Below are 17,276 nucleotides of genomic sequence, written 5' to 3' on the forward strand. Positions count from 1 at the left end.
TTGAGAAGGTGTTTCGCTCTTGTTACCCAGGCTGGAGTGCAATGGCGCGATCTCGGCTCACCGCAACCTCCGCCTCCTGGGTTCAGGCAATTCTCCTGCCTCAGCCTCCTGAGTACCTGGGATTACAGGCATGCACCACCATGCCCAGCTAATTTTTTGTATTTTTAGTAGAGACGGGGTTTCACCATGTTGACCAGGATGGTCTCGATCTCTTGACCTTATGATCCACCCGCCTCGGCCTCCCAAAGTGCTGGGATTACAGGCTTGAGCCACCATGCCTGGCCAGCCTCCTTCTTTTATACAGAAAAGGGTCCAAATTCTCTGTCACTGAAAGGGTTATGAGAATGGGTTTTATTTTTTTAAGTATAAAAACAACTGGTTTAATAATGGGAAGGCCTAGTGTTTATTCCGTCCATAGGCCAACACTCTAACCCTCTGGTACTATGGAGAGGGGTGTTACGGAGGCAATCCTGGGCTCAGCCTCAGACAGAGTAATGGTCTTCACCAGGACAAGTGAACTGATATTGGCCACAGTCATTGACAATGGCCAAGCTCAGAACTTACACTTACCTTCCAAATCTGTTGTAGAGTTCAGCGGGTTATAGGAATGCTTTTATCAGAGATTCCCTCCTTAAGGCCATCAGTCTATTTGGGGAAGAAATAAGCACAAGTGTCCCTGTTCAGCTCAATTGTTAGGTGTTTCTGAGCCATACATTGGACAGTTATTCTCATCATAAACTGCCCAATATTTTATCCTGGTATTTCACGGAGAACATCTGATGAAATAACGTGAGTTTATTCTGGAAGGACTAAACTACACAATCCCCTGTGTCCCTTGGTTGGTATCCACCTGATGCTCCTAAGCCTCTAAGGCTACACACACACACACACACACACACACAGAGTAATGTGTGTCCATTATTAGAAAGTGACTTCCTAGTCTGGGTCTGAGAACCAGTTACTTCAAATATTCACTTATTTATCTATCCATTCATTCATTCGTCACTCATGCATTAATTTATCCAAAATTTCCTAAGAGGTTTCTGTATGTAAGGCATGATGATAAACATCAGAAATAGATGTGCTACCCTTAGGGAGTATGCAGTCCAGTGGATGAAACAGAAATATTATATGACCAAAGGGCAGACACAGGGAGCACAGAGGAGGAGCTGTGAAATTCAGTCTGCCAGGGACACAACTTAAGCTGTGTCTTTTAAAAATGGGTAGGAATTGTTGAGAGAGAGGATTTAAACAGTGTTCTCTGGTGAGGATCATTAACCATTTCGGGTGTTTCGATTTTCCTATTCTTTGTGGAACCTGACCATACAGCAGTTTATAATTAACTAGATTAACTCCTCCAGATTCCCTAAGAGGCTAACAGTTACCACCAGCATTGGCTGCTTGTAGCGACAACGTTCTGGTATTGGGTGGCTGTTGCTTATGCTATAAGCATCAGACCCTGAGTCAGTCGACTCCAGGGGAGTCCATCTCATTCCCCAGGTCCATCTCATTCTAGAAAGATCTCTGAGCACCCAGTGTGAGACAGGGCCTCTGTATTCTCAGTTACTATATGGCTATTTATTGTTCAATTTAGTAAAGAAGCAGTGGGTCCCTAGGGGCCTTTCAGCAGTGCCTATACTTGCCCATGCCTGTCCTTAGGTCTCTTTTCTTTGCCTTCTAGGATGGCATATTAGTCCATTCTCATGCTGCTATGAAGAAATACCAAGACTGGGTAATTTATAAACAAAAGAGATTTAATTAACTCACCGTTCTGCATGGCTGGGGAGGCCTCAGGACACTTACAATCATGGCAGAAGGCACCTCTTCACAGGACAGCAGGAGGGAAAATGAGTGCAACCAAAGGAAAGGCCAGATGCATATAAAACCATTAGATCTCGTGAGAACTCACTATAATGAGACCAGCATGGGGGAAACAACCCCCATCATTCAATTACCTCCCATCAGATCCTTCCCAAGACAGGTGGGGATTATGGGGTGTATTAGTTTTCAGATGCTGATAAAGTCATACCCGAGATTGGGCAATTTACAACAGAAAAGGGTTTAATGGGCTTACAGTTCCAAGTGGCTGGGAAGGCCTCACAATTAGGCAGAAGACAAGGAGGAGCAAGTCACATCTAACGTGGATGACAGAAGACAGAGAGACAGAGCTTGCACAGGGAAACTCTGCCTTATAAAGCCATCAGATTTCCTGAGATTTACTCATTATCAGAAGAACAGCACAGGAAAGACCTGTCCCCATGATTCAATTGCCTCCCACCGGCTCCCTCCCACAAAGTGTAGGAATTCAAGATGAGATTTGGGAGGGGACACAGCCAAACCATATCAGGTGGTGAAAACCTTTCCTCTCACACTGCATTTCCCTGAACACAGTGTCTTCTCTGCACCACCACCACCACCTTGTTTTCTAATATAATAGATTGCAAGGCTGGCAGCTGGAAGAACAAGTCTCCTCCAGCTTATAGGAGTGAAGATTTTGAGGATGGTGTAAACAGGAGAGGACAATATATTTTCCCACATATGGGGGAGACCATCTGTTTTGCCCATAGTTCGTTGGGGATTTCTTCTTTGCGTCATAAGAACTTCAAAATTAATTTATCTCTAGTCTGTGCTATCAGTCACCAAATCTTCCAACTTGCTCAGGTCCTCTACCAACCAGACACTTCAGTTACCTGCAGCTATTGGATATGAATACTTGAGAAGCTCCTTAGAGGGGAAGCTGGTTGTATAATGTTTTCTGCCTCTCAAGTGCAACAGGCCTCTAGCTCAGGACATTCACTCTCAGAACATGGGTGTCTTGTTATACCCTTTCCTACAGAGGGCTGGCCAAAGTACCAGGGGATAATTGGCAGGTGGACTGAAGAACAGGGAGCTGTGGATGGATTCCCAAGGAGCTATGATTTCTAAGGCAGAGGAAAGTACCCCACAGTGGAGAGGGGATGTAGCCAGATGGTTGCAGGGGAATGAGAGGAGAGAAGGGTGACAAGGCAGTGTCTCCACAGGGAGCAGCGGCACCAAGTGTCAGATGCCACAAAGAGGTCAGTTAAGCCAGACCTGAATCCTTCAGAAATCAGGATGAGCTCCACAAGAGCAGTTCTAGTGAAGTGGTGGAGGTGGCAGGCAGGGTGCAGGGAATGACACAGAGAGTGAATGGCAAGGGTAATGGCTATACAATAATGGAATTTTCTTAATGCTGCTGAAATGTGCACCTAAAAATGGTTAAAATGGTAAATTTCTTGTTATATACATTTAACTACACACAAAAAAAAGACTAGAAAATGGTCGAGAGAGAGAGACTGATGGGACATAAGGAAAGAAGAGAGCTAGACAGAAAGAAGATGAAAGCAATTTGGTCATCAATTTCTATTTTGCTTTAGGAAGGGAGCAACTTGAGAAAGTTCATAGGCCAAGTGGAGGGAGTTGCTAAACATATATGACAGAGGACTTGATGGTCCAAAAGAGCGAAATGGGGAAAATGAGGTCAAGGGCAAGGTAGAGTGACTGGCCTTGGAAAGGAGCTGGATTTGCCTCAACTTCCAAAATCAGAGGGGAATCTGGGAGGATGTGGAGCAGGAAGATGCAGGCACTGAGGTGTGGAGGAAAGGGGAGAGGGAAGGCTGGGCTTCTGAGCTTAGCGAGCCGTGGTGGTAAGGGGTTGGTGGGGTGGACGAGGCTGAAACCACCACTGTGGGGCTGCATAAGGTGATCACCCATTAATATGAAAAAGACCCTGATTTTTTTGTATTGAGTTTATCAAGTAGCAAAAAAGCAATGAGGAAATGTTTTTTCTGGTGAACTTTCTGTCTTTTCTTGGTCACTCACTCTCAGCTGTTAATTAGCTGTCCTGACTCCAGCTGCCAGAGTCTCTTCTGGAGAAAACTTAGACAAATGTTTGTTTCTCCCCAATTAGGCCAGTGTCTATAGGAGCCTCCAGGCCAACTTAGCTAGAGAGTCACCAACAAAATTCAAACTGGATTCCCAGGCTAAGCTCTGGGCAACCAGACACAGGTGTGAGGACAATCCCAGGAGCAACCTTGGCAGCAGCAGAGCTGCTGAGACCAGGAGGCTTGCAGTCACTGGGCCCCATAACTTGGGCTTCCTGTTTAATCAACAAAGACAACACACACATACCAGGCTGGGCAAGACCTGTGTCAGGATTCTCCCGTTGGTTTCTGCTTTTTCTCATTTATTATCACAAGGTTGTCATGATTGCTATTGTTACTGTTATCACACCATTATTACTGTATTTGAATTCAACCCAGTGAAATTTGGAGTCCAACAGAGAAAAAACATGCAGCATTAAAGCATTTTTATCTAGCCTGCCTTGTATATTAAGTTTCAGTTTTATGGTATTAAAACCAGCTGAGGTCTGAGGGCTTCCTCAGGCCCACTTGACTACCTTCAGGCGCCCTGATGTGGTCTGCCACCCACAGTGGAGAAGACCCTTCTAGGATACAAACGGCAGGGGATTGGAAAGGCTGGCAGGAATTCAGCTGAAGAAGCCTCTCATTATAGCTTCTCAGATCTGCAGCAGCCATGGGATCCTAACCTCTGCTGCTCAGTGTCAACATTGTTCAAATCCCAGACCTCAGGCAAGACTCTGAAGGGCAAGAAACCCAAGAGGCAAGAGAAAGGAGAAGGATAAGGGTCCTGAACCAATGGAAGGAATAGGGGCTAGTGTTGGGAAGTGGGCCAGGCCTGGCTTAAGGTGAACCTCACCATTTGCAGACTACAGGCATTCATGCTAGCCTAAAAGAGGTGCAAAGGGGGAAGAAATCAAAGAGCAAAAGCCAACATCTTGGTCTGGCTTTGAACAGCAGGATTAAGCCTCTGGGAAAATGAACACTAAATGGCCCCACCTACTCCCTGTGTTTCTCTTTGGAATTACAGTGGCAACCCTGGGGCTTCTGGCAGAACCGATGCACCTTGTGCTAGGGTTCTGGAGCTGGAAGTCCAAGACAACAAGACACTCTACTCCAAACCCACCTCACTCCCCCAGCAAGGCCTGCTATGCTGAAAGTCTCTCTCTGTGGAATAATTCCCTGTTGGAAACATTCATTTATTCAAGAAAACACATTTGTCAAAGTCTCACATGCAACTGCTTAAAACACGGAGGCTCTGAAGGATTTTACCCTGAGTGGCCGTTAGAAATGGTTTTCACACTGTGAATGAGTTTCAGTTCTCTGTATGATAGACAGTGTCTTCATCCCATCGAGCTGCTATAATAAAATGCTATAAACTTGGTAACTTATAAGCAACAAAAATTTATTTCTTACAGTCCAAGATCAAGGTGCCAGAAGATTCAGCGTCTGGTGAGGACCCATTTTCTGGTTCACCGATGGTGCCTTCTTGCTGTGTTTTCAGAATATGGTAGGGGTGAGCTAAGCTCTCTGAAGTCTCTTTCCTAAGGACACTGAGCCCATTTATGAGAGCCTTGTTCATATGACCTAACCACCTCCCAAAGTCCCCACCTCCTAAAGCAATCACCTTGGAAGCTAGGTTTCAACATAGGAATACTGAGGAGACATAAACATTCAGATCACAGTAGGCAGAGAGCTGGGCATGTGTGGTGATAGAGTGGTGGACTGGGAGCTCAGACAGGATAAAGGCCTTGACACTATTCATAGGCAAAATTCTTTTGACTTCATAACAATCTCCAGAAGACATTTAAAGACCACTTTCAACTCTAACTTTCCAGAGGCTGTAATGAGTGTCACTTAGAATCTGGAATTCAACCCAGAGAGCCCTGGTCAGAAAGTATATGTTCTTCCAGCTTTACTTCATTCTGCAATTATCTTTTGCATGCTCCTCCAGGATGGCTCCTAGGACAGCCATGTCCCCTGGTTATCTTAGGAGATGAGTGTTTCCATTGTATCTACTTAGAAAATTGATTGAAATCACCAAGTCTGCAGAAATGAAAACAAAGGAAATCAAGCCTGCTGGTGCACAGATCCTTGCCCTTCTGACCTAGTTTGTGTTCATCTTTCCTAGAGGGAAGGATCCAGGCAGAACCCAAGGGCCAGAGGACACCATGTTTTCCACTAGAGCTTTAAGATTAGAGTCAAGAGTAATAGGCTTTAGAAGCAGTGATTGTATTCTGTTATTCTTTTCTCAAATTGATTTTTAAAATCAAGTAATAACTTTCAATTACCCTCTTAAATCTAAGAAAAAAGTACTTTTTGTATAATTCCAAACTCTTGGCTCTGTATGAGGGTGACACGCTTTTCTTTTTCATGTCTTGTTTAGTTTTTATTTTCTTCTGGAATTTTTTTAATTTTTAATTTTTACGGGTACATAGCAGGTGTATATATTTATGGGGTACATGAGATGTTTTGATAAAGTCATGCAGTGTATAATAATCACATCATGAAAGATGGGGTACCATCCCCTCAAGCATTCATTCTCTGTGCCACAAACAATCCAGTTATACTTCCCCAGTTATTTTTTTTTTTTTTTGAGACAGAGTATTGCTCTGTCGCCAGACACCAGGCTAGAGTGCAGTGGCATGATATCAGCTCATTGCAGCCCCCGCCTCCCGGGTTCAAGCAATTCTCCTGCCTCAGCCTCTCGAGTAGCTGGGACTACAGGCGTGCGCCACCACACCTAGCTAATTTTTGTATTTTTTAGTAGAGACGGGGTTTCACCATGTTGGCCAGGATGGTCTCAATCTCTTGAACTCGTGATCCACCCGCCTTGACCTTCCAAAGTGCTGGGATTACAGGGGTGAGCCACCACACCCAGCCTCCCCAGTTATTTTTAAATGCACAATAAAATTATTATTGACCAAAGCCACCCTGTTGTGCTATCAAATACCAGGCCTTATTCATTTCAACTACTTTTTTTGTACCCATTAACCATCCCCACCTCCCCCTGCCATTACCCTGCCCAGCCTCTGGTAACCATCCTTCTACTCTCTTAAAATGCTTTTAAGTCTTCAAAGTTCCTCTTATTTTAGATTATCTTTCAAGCAAAGGGACTTTCTGTAATAACTAATGACATCCCAAATCTAGTGTTCCAGAATTAGAAGGCAGAAGATTTGGAGCTGTGTTTCATTTGTATTACAGAAGGAATTCACCAGATATTTTTGTAAAGTTAAGATAATTGAGCTAATGTTTATAATATAAAATACTGATAATAATTTAAAAAACAGAGCATCTCTCTGCCAGCTTCATGATTTATGTGAGACAACATGGTGAAGGAAGAATGTTTTACAATTCATCCAACCCAGCTGGATCCAAGGAGGAGAAAACACACGTCTGTGGTTAGAGTTCAAGATTAAGCAGTGAGAATAATATGCTGTTCGCTGACTTTCTCAACTCCACAGAGGCTTTATGAAGATTAAACAGTTATAGCACTTTGAAGACAACAAATGCTTAAGTATTAAGCATTGTTACTGTCTGAAACTATTACTACATCAATTCCTTGTGTAATCAAGTATTATTACTGGAAACTCTGCAAGAAAATCTAATCTTTGGAGATTTTTGACCCTATTTTCATTTTCCATAGTAAGATTTGCATTTAGCTAACAGAACATTAGAATATGCTTAGCTAATGAAAATGAAAAGCGTGTCACCCTCATACAGAGCCAAGAGTTTGGAATTATACAAAAAGTACTTTTTTCTTAGATTTAAGAGGGTAATTGAAAGTTATTACTTGATTTTAAAAATCAATTTGAGAAAAGAATAACAGAATACAATCACTGCTTCTAAAGCCTATTACTCTTGACTCTAATCTTAAAGCTCTAGTGGAAAACATGGTGTCCTCTGGCCCTTGGGTTCTGCCTGGATCCTTCCCTCTAGGAAAGATGAACACAAACTAGGTCAGAAGGGCAAGGATCTGTGCACCAGCAGATTTGGAGATTTTGATGCCCAAGGAGGCATCGGTATCATTTATCCTCAGTACTTTAGACATGTGAATCAAAGACACCTAGACATTGAGTGAATATTTCGTTTGCCCATATTTCAACTAATAGGAACTTTGTATTTATTGGCATGACTCAAAAAGCAGTATGGTACTTTGGGGAGAAAATAATACCCAAAATGATTTAAATTCTAGAATAAGGAGAAAGTAAACTGGAACCTACTCAAACATTTTACCTAAGATTAAAACCCCTCCTGGAAATTCAAATAAATTGCTCTTTAAGTAATTAAAACTATAATCCATGATCTTTAGTAAATTCTGATAATTTATCTGTACTCAGTTTCAAGTGTTTTCTGGCTGGCTTCTTTCCAAAGAGTACACCTGCATGTTAGTTGAACAATGTCTTACTGAAAGATGAAATTAACAAATTTTGTTTGATTTGGACCTTGGTTAAACCTCTGAAGTTAGATACTTACATGCAGAGCTACATAAAGAATACTAGCTTAAATTATTTCACCAGGGACCATAGTAAGATTTGCATTTAGCTAACAGAACATTAGAATATGCTTAGCTAATGAAAATGATTCATCTCTATTTTTCTATCAAACGTAAGAGTTGGAGGAGGGTAAAGCCTATTATTTACGTATAGAACTTCTGGTATTTTAACTTTCTTCCCTTCCATGCTACATTCTCTTTTTAAATTTATGCACTTTGTTTCTGAACTTTGAAAAGTTCTTGACCTATTTTAATTCATGAAAACCCAATAAAACATTGTTTTGATTTTAAATAATTGGTCTTTAATGCCTTTGATCCCATTTTCCATGTAAAATAAAAGCCTAATGATTCTCATTAAATGGAGGGAATGAAGTTTACTCCAGCAGCTATTTTCATTTTATGAGGACAATTTAAAATTTTCACTTTTGTCCATTAATTATGTGGGACTGTTGTAAATGTTGGAAGAAGGGATTTGTTTCCAATTTTGATCTCGATTGCAGCTACAGCTTTGTACAGAATCAGCACATAACTAAAGAGTGCACCATCTGCCCCCTTCACCCTCCAGAGTACAGGTGTGTTCAGTAAAAATCTGGTGTCCTTCACAGCCGTGCTACAATATCTGAGCAATTACACATTCCAGTGAGGCTTGTGTCAGAATGACCTCCATCTTGCTGTCAGAGCATGCAAACTTTCCTGACAGTCCAACATGTGGACTTAACCAGCCTTGACAGGAAAGAACGTTGCTGGCTTTCCCTGCCATGCTCTCTGAGGCCCAAAACCGTGATGTAGTCAAGATTGGGAAAGAAACCTCAGTAAGAAAAGAGCCTTTGGTTGCACCTAGCATGCCTCCTAGGTTTCATCTCAAAAGTTTTGCAAGCTGCCTTGGAAAAAGTAATGAATGTTTGAGATTTTTTTGAAAAGATTATTCAGTTCTACAATAAAATATTGGAAAACAAATAGGGACAATAGAAACTAAGCATAGAAGCAGGTATCATGTGGGAAACATTAGACAGGAAAGAAGTAGAGCATACATGTGCAAAATGTGGACTGCAATAGACGGAAGGACCAAGGATGAACTCACTATTCGTGGGGCATGTGATGCATCAAATTTTCATGAGGCGCTAAATATTAATGAGATATTAATATGCATCTGGTGGTGGTACCCATTTAACCTCCACTTTTTCTCAACCTACCACTCAGTTTGGAGTGCTTTGTTATGCAGCAATAGTATTTGGGAAAGACTGTGACCCACAGGACACTAATACTCTGCAGAACCACTGCCCAAAGAGAAGAAGTAGTATCTGCATCTTTGAAGGCTATATGTCTCTAGTTTATATATTATAGTATATATAGTATATATCATAATTATATTAATATAATATATAAAGAGCTCCTATAAATAAATGAGAAAACATGAAACAATAGAAAAAAATTGGCAGAAGTTATAAACATACAAGCTCACAGTAAAAGAAAAATATGCATTAAAATGTGTTTTTTTATTGCATTTTAGGTTTTGGGGTACATGTGAAGAACATGCAAGATTGTTGCATAGGTACAAAGCAGTGAATGTGTAAGAGGAAAGGAAGAGAAAGGGAACAAGGGAATAGTCTGGCTTTCACACAGCTGCCCTCTTCTGGCTTTTCCAGCAGCGAGGCGGAAGGAGTAAGGCGGCACTCCCTCCGTGGGTTGTTGGAGCAGGCAGGTGACACAATGCTGGCTCCCCTGAGCAGTACACATGTGGTTCTTAAAGGGATACATATTTCTCTAACTCCCATCAAGTGTGCCAAAAATATAGATATTTCTAGGCATTCCCAGGGATGTCTCCTGTATGCTCAGTTATCCACTTAGATTTCATCCAGCCTCTCCTGTTTCAGGCCTTTGGAACAGAAATGCTTCTCTCTGATGGGAGGGTTTCACAGCCACAAAGCTGTGGTGTTTCCCTCCACAAAATGGGGAGAATGAATGACTCCAACACTCTGTGTCACTGTTTGTCACATAGATTTGAGGAAAGTAAATGGCTAACATTCTTATAAGAAGGAATTCTGTCATGAACCCCACTTAAAGAGATTTAGTTGCTGAAGAATCCAAAGGATCCCTCCATGGAAGTGGTCCCAGGACATGACAGGCAGTTAAAGTACTGGGGTTTAAGACCCTCCACCCACCCTCATTTCCTTCTTCGTTCTTTTACTACCTTATCTTCCATTTATAACCTCAATACCTACAGTGGGGTTCAGCAGCATCATATCACCTGAAAGCTTGTTAGAAATGCAGCATCTCCATCCCACCCCAGATTGACTTTGTCAGAATCTGCATTTTAACAAGATCCCCAGGATATTCCTAAGCACATGTAAAACTGAACAGGTACCAATGTATAGAGCAGAATTGTGAGTTCTCCCACTCCGCTTATTTACATCCACATTCATTTTTAGCTAGGTGGGTCTAGAAAGAAAAGCACTATTCTTCCTTCTTTCTCTTTCTTCATTAGACCCCACCTTACACAAAGCTGTAGTTGGCAGCATTTTACTCCTGTGGCCATCCTTTCCCATTTGCTGTTCCCTTCCTGTAGATAAATGTCTGAACAGGCTCCTTGGGTTCTATATACCCTCCTCCAAGACAGGCTGGAAACACACCCTAAGAAGCAGCTGTGGTGGCTTGGTGAGGCTGCCCTGCATCTTCTTGTGTCAGCTGTCATCATGCCCAGGTTACAGAGGTTTATTATTTGTTTCTTGTCCTTCCAAATGCTCAGTCAAGATGCCACAGGGTTGAGGTGGCAGAACTGATGGCTTATTTAAATATTTTCCCAACTCTGCTCTTCCAGATCATTTCTTCCAGGTTGATGTCACTCGTGTGGGAATATGAATGTAGTGAAATCATGAGGATCATTATCAAGTTGGTCTTTTAACTTTTATACTGATTAAGTCAATAGACTGGCATTTTCCACCAGATTTAAATCTACTCTGAAAGGAAGAGTACCTGGAATTGGCTCCCAGATCTTTTCACAGGTGTTTAGATGTATTCTAGGTATATGCTTTTGCTTCCTAGACATTGAAAGAAATTTTTTTAAGTCCAGAAAGGGTAAAGACATCTTTTGGAATCTGGGGTACTTGGAGAATCCATCTGCATACTCAGAGTTAACATGCTTTCATCTGAATGCACACACACACACACACACATACACACACACACACACACACACACATACAGGCACACAATTTCTGTGCTGTATCGTCCACATTTATTATCCCTGAAAAGCAAAAGATGAAAAATAAAGAAACACAAAGTTTATCTCTGGGAAGAAAACTAACCATAATGGTATGCATAACTGGTGATGTTATGCATCTCATAAGCATTAGAATACTAAGAATTCAGCTGACAAGACATCGCTGGTTATACAATCCACATGGTGCCCTCTTATTGATACAGAAAACAGTAGTTACAGTTGAAGTTATGGTGGTTAGAAGATTAAATTTAACTGATGAAGAGTAAAAGAGAAACTAGCCATTGTTCATTCTCCTTGGGCACAGGTATCTCTGAGAAAGTAAAAAGCAGAGAGTAAGAGGGAATATCAAGGAGATTTAAAACAGGCTGAATATAATTTTCTCCCATAATTTTGTCAGTCACCTCAATAAACTGAGAACATCTGGGACTCTAATTAAACAAATAATGGTTCCAAAGAGCATTTCTTGATGAGACAAAGTAGACATTTGGGCTCCCTCTGCAGACTTCCTCTGTCACCCCGAGTGGATATCTGTGCCCTGGATCCACCTCCAGAAAACAGGTTTCTCTAGTCTAGCCATGGGAACAGAGTTTCTCAAAGATTTAAGTGTTCAGCAACACAAACCCACACTGTTTACCCAATATCAGTGAACAATCAAACGAAAGATCAAAAACAACGCTCACACAGGCAACAAAATAAAAGTAGATATATTGGGCCTCATTAAAAGTTAAAACTTTTATGCATCAAAGGACACTATCAACAGAATAAAAAGCAATCCACAGAATGAGAGAAAATATTTGCAAATTATATATCAAATAAGTTAATTTTCCGAATATATAAAGGACTCCTATAACTCAACAATAAGAAGACAAAAATCCCAATGAAAACATAAGCATAGGACCTGAATAGACATTTCTCCAAAGAAGACACACAAGTGGCCAATCAGCACATGAAAAGATGCTCAGCCACATTAGTCATTAGGAAAACACAAATACAAACCACAATGAGGTACTGCTTCACATCTACTAGGATGGCTATAACACTATAACAAGCATCTGTGAGAATGGAGAGAAACTGGAACTCTTGTGGATTGCTGGTGGGAATGTAAAACGGTGCTACAACTCTGGAGAACCATTTGGTGGTTTCTGAAGAAAATTAAACAGAGAATTACCACCAACGATCCAGCAATTCCACTCATAGGTATATATCACAAAAGAATCCAGAATGGGGACTCAAACAGATAGTTGTATGTCAATGTCCAGCATTATTCACAATAAGCAAAAGGCGAAAACAACCCTAGTGTCTATCAGTAGATGAACGCATAAACAATATGTAGAATATGCATACAATGTAATATTATTCTGCCATAAACATACTGCAGTTCTGATACATGCTGCTACATGGATGAACCTTGACAACCCTACACTAAATGAAATGAGCCAGATGCAAAATGGCAAATATTGCATGATTACACTTACATGAAATATCTAGAGTAGGCAAACTCATAGAGATGGGAAGTAGATTTAAGGTTATTCAGAGCTGGGGGCAGGGAAAATCAGCTCAATGGGTACAGCTTCGGTTTGAGCAATGAAAAAGTTTAAGAAATAAATAGTGGTGATGGTTGCCTGGCATTGTGAATGTAATTAATGTCACTGAGTTGTATATCTAAAATGACTGAAATGGCAACTTTTATCTGTGTATATATATATATATATAGACAGATTGTGTGTGTATATATGTATATATGTGTATATATACCCACACACAATCTATATATACATATAGATCCATCTATAATATATACCCATATATATACACACATATATACATATATATCATGTATATATACACATCCATAATTTTTTTTAACACCAACACTTAGCAGACCAGGTATCCTCATAGCATTACTGATATCTAAGTGCCCAGCATTCTGGTTAATTCAGCAGGTGATATGAAAAAAGACATCAGATAAGAAGACTCCAGATCAGATAAGGAGACTCCAGATCAGATAATAAGACTCCAGAAGAAAGCACTGTAGATAATTTATGCATTTGCAGCAATGAACAGTATCTCTCAAATCTGCTCCTGTCCTTGTGGCCTCATTCTAGTTTAGACTTCATCACTTCTCACCTGGCTACCTCCAAATAAGTAGCCATATAAACCATCTTTCTACCTCTGGCCTCTCCCTTTCTCCTCAACTCATCCTCCTCAGTGTGAGTCAGATCACTCCAAATGAACTCAAAGGCCTTTCAGAGCCTTCAGAATCCTGGGAGACGGGGCCAGGTAGGAGGAATCCACAACCACAGCTGTCTGACCCTAGCCCTGCCACCTCCACCCACTCTCCCTACAATGAACCAGAGACATTGACCACTGCCTCTAGAGGAGCTTCTCTCAAAAGGTGGAGGGAAGATACTGCAGGACAGCGGCTACCAAACTGCTATTGTTATATGGCTTATGAGTTAAGAATAGTTTTCAGGCTAGGCGCAGTGGCTCATACCTTAATCTTCCAACTTTAGAGGATCACTTGAGTCCAGGAGTTTGAGACCAGCCTGGGCAGCAACTTGATATTTACAAGAAGTACAAAAAATTAGCTGGGCATGGTGGCACACACCTGTAATCCCAACTACTTGGGAGATCACCTGAGCCTGGGAGGTCGAGGCTGCCATGAGCAGAAATTGTGCCATTGCACTCCAGCCTGGGTGACAGAGTGAGACCCTGTCTCAAAAAGAAAAAAAAAATGAATGGTTTTCACATTTTTTGATGTTTGGGGAAAATATCAAAATGAGAATAATATTTTGTGACACATAAAAATTACATGAAATTCAAAACTCAGTGTCCTTAAACAAAGTTTTATAAAAACGCAGCCATGCTCATTTGTTTACATATTGTCTATGGCTGCTTTTGTACTACAACGGCAGAGTTGAGTAGTTGCAGGAAAAAACCAAAAATATTTACTTCCTGGCCCTTGAGAGGAAAATTTGTTGACTCTTGCTGTGGAATATCAAAATTTTGGATGGCATGATGTGGACTCCCAGTTTAAATGTTAAATAAAGTTAAGATGTTACTATCTTCTTGTCTTGGTAATCACCTCAAAGCAACGAAGAGAACAAAAATCAAACTAACATTTAAGCTTCATCTTCGACAAAAGAGGAAATATCTGTAACCCTGTAAGACAGTCTATGAAAAATGCAGTGGAGATCAAACAGGGTCATCGGAGAAAACAAGAGATGGTGCTTGTGTCTGGACATCTCAGAGAAAGGTGGCAGAGAGCAGTTCTCCAAAGCAGATGGCCCATCCTGGGAGGCAAAATCAAATCCTTACTGGGAGCAACGGGAATTTCCTGAGCAGAGTGATGGCAGAGGTGCTGTTGAACATGTAACACCAAGGACAGTCAAGGATGACAGGGCTGTATCCAGCCATATTATTGTAAGAAGGATGGAGGAGAGAGATGTACTGTGCACCACCTGCACTCCCCAATCTCTATTGGCTAGAAAAAGTAAAAGCAGAAAACTCACCCACTCCCACAGTCCTGTAATCCTTTGAAGAGTATATTCATTTCTTTGGTCTTCTATACAAATTACCACACACTTGGTAACTTAAGACAACAGAAATTTATTCTCTTACAGTTCTGGAGGCCAAAAATCCAAAATCCAGATGTCAGCAAGTACATATTCCCTCCAAAGGCTCTAGGGAAGAAGACTTCCTTGCTCCTTCCAGCTTCACTGGTTCAGGCATTCTTTGGCTTGTGGACACATCGCTCTGGTCTCTGCCTCTATCTTCACATGCTTTCCCTAGGTCTCTGCATCTGTGTGTCTCAAATGTCCCTTTTCTTTCTTCAGTAAAAACACCAGTTATCTTGGCCAGGCGTGGTGGCTCATGCCTGTAATCCCAGCACTTTAGGAGGCCAACACGGAGGATTCCCTGAGGTTCGGAGTTTGAGACCAGCCTGGGCAACATGACAAAACCCCATCTCTAATAAAAATACAAAAATTAGCGAGGTGTGATGGCACATGCCTATAGCCCCAGTTACTTAGGAACTGAGGCATGAGACTCTCTTGAAGCCAGGAGATGGACGTTGCAGTAAGCCAAGATAGCACCACTGCACCCTAGCCTGGGCCATAGAGTAAGACTCTGTCTCAAAAAAAAAAAAAAAAAATCACCAGTTACCAGATTTAGGACCTACCCTAAATCCAAGATGATCTAATATTGAGATCTTTAAGTTAATTAGATCTGCAAAGACCCTATTTCCAAATAAGGTCACATTCATAGTACTAGCAGTTAAAACTTGGACATATTTTACAGGACACAAATCAACCCACTAAAGAGAAGTGGTGGTTTTAAAACATGGCCCCAAAGTATTTGATAGTTCTTTCCATCAAGGGTCGGGGGGCAGTCTATGGTCTCTGCCTATGAATCTGGGTGACTTTGTGACTGCTTTAAACACTAGGGTACAGAAGAACTAATGCAACATAACTTTTGAGGATTGTGAAAGGTGTGAAGCTTCTGCCTTGTTTGTTGGAACACAGACCCATTGGGTAAGCAGGCTATCCACCCTGGGCAATTGTGCTGGAGAGAATCCAAATCCTGAGCGAGGTATTACACAAAGGATGCATGAGGAAGATCCTCCATCTGATTGGCCAGCACCAAGTGTTTCTCTGACATCTCACTTGTCACGAAAGCCATCACCAGCCACACATGGCTGTCAAGTACTGAAAATGTGGCTGGAGCAACAGAGAAACAGAATTTTACATTTTGGCTTCTTTTTATTAATCTAATGTTAGAATTACTGTAAAACATATCATTACTCATTTTTATACTGATTGCATATTGAAATGATAATATTTTAGATATATTACCTTAAACAAAATATACTATTAAAATTAATTTGTCCTTTTTTAATGTGGCTATTAGAATACACTTAATTATTTATGGCTCACATTGTATTTCAACTGCAAACTGCTACTTTAGCATCATGTCTAAAAGGTTCTAGATCTTTGAGCTGGTGGCCTTGCATAGGTGTCCCCCGCCTGGGCCAGGTCAGTCACTTGAATCAAGTTAAGTGACCTTCCAAAGGCCTTCCAGGGCTCTTATCTGTCTGTACCTGAGCATGGAACAGACCAAAATATCACAAGAGAAACTGGTGGAATTTTAAGAATATTTTAGAACAGAAAGGCCTTTCTTTGCTTGATTCTCATTGCTCCTTTGGGGCACTATGGCATTTTGGAGAGACTTTAGTTCACCCAACTTTAAATACTAGCTAAGCTAATTACTACCTGTGTGATCTTAGGGCTTGTTTCTGAGCCTCTCTGAGCAAACAAAGATTTACTGTGAATACATTTAACCTGCCCAGCTAGACCTGTAAGTTTCTTGAAGATGCAATATGATCCTCATTTTGCAAAGCTATTGTGAGGATCAGGGATCAGCGCATAAGAGGCTCATCAGCTAATGGCTAAATAAACAAATATTGATTATAATTTAATAGTTTTAAAATTAATAAATACTTACACTTATTAATAATTTAATAATAATTTTAACGCCTAAGTATCCTGACAAAGAAAAGCCCTGCAGAAGACAATAGTAACTGAAGACTTTACATTCCTGCACGTGTGTGCATGCATGTGTGCACAAGTGCGCGTGTGTGTGTGTCTGCATATGTGTGTGTGTCTCTGCAGGGGGTTGAGGTGGT

Source organism: Sapajus apella, unplaced genomic scaffold (genome assembly GCF_009761245.1).
Source record: "Sapajus apella isolate SASKATOON/1434 unplaced genomic scaffold, GSC_monkey_1.0 scaffold31, whole genome shotgun sequence".
Taxonomy (NCBI): Eukaryota; Metazoa; Chordata; class Mammalia; order Primates; family Cebidae; genus Sapajus; species Sapajus apella.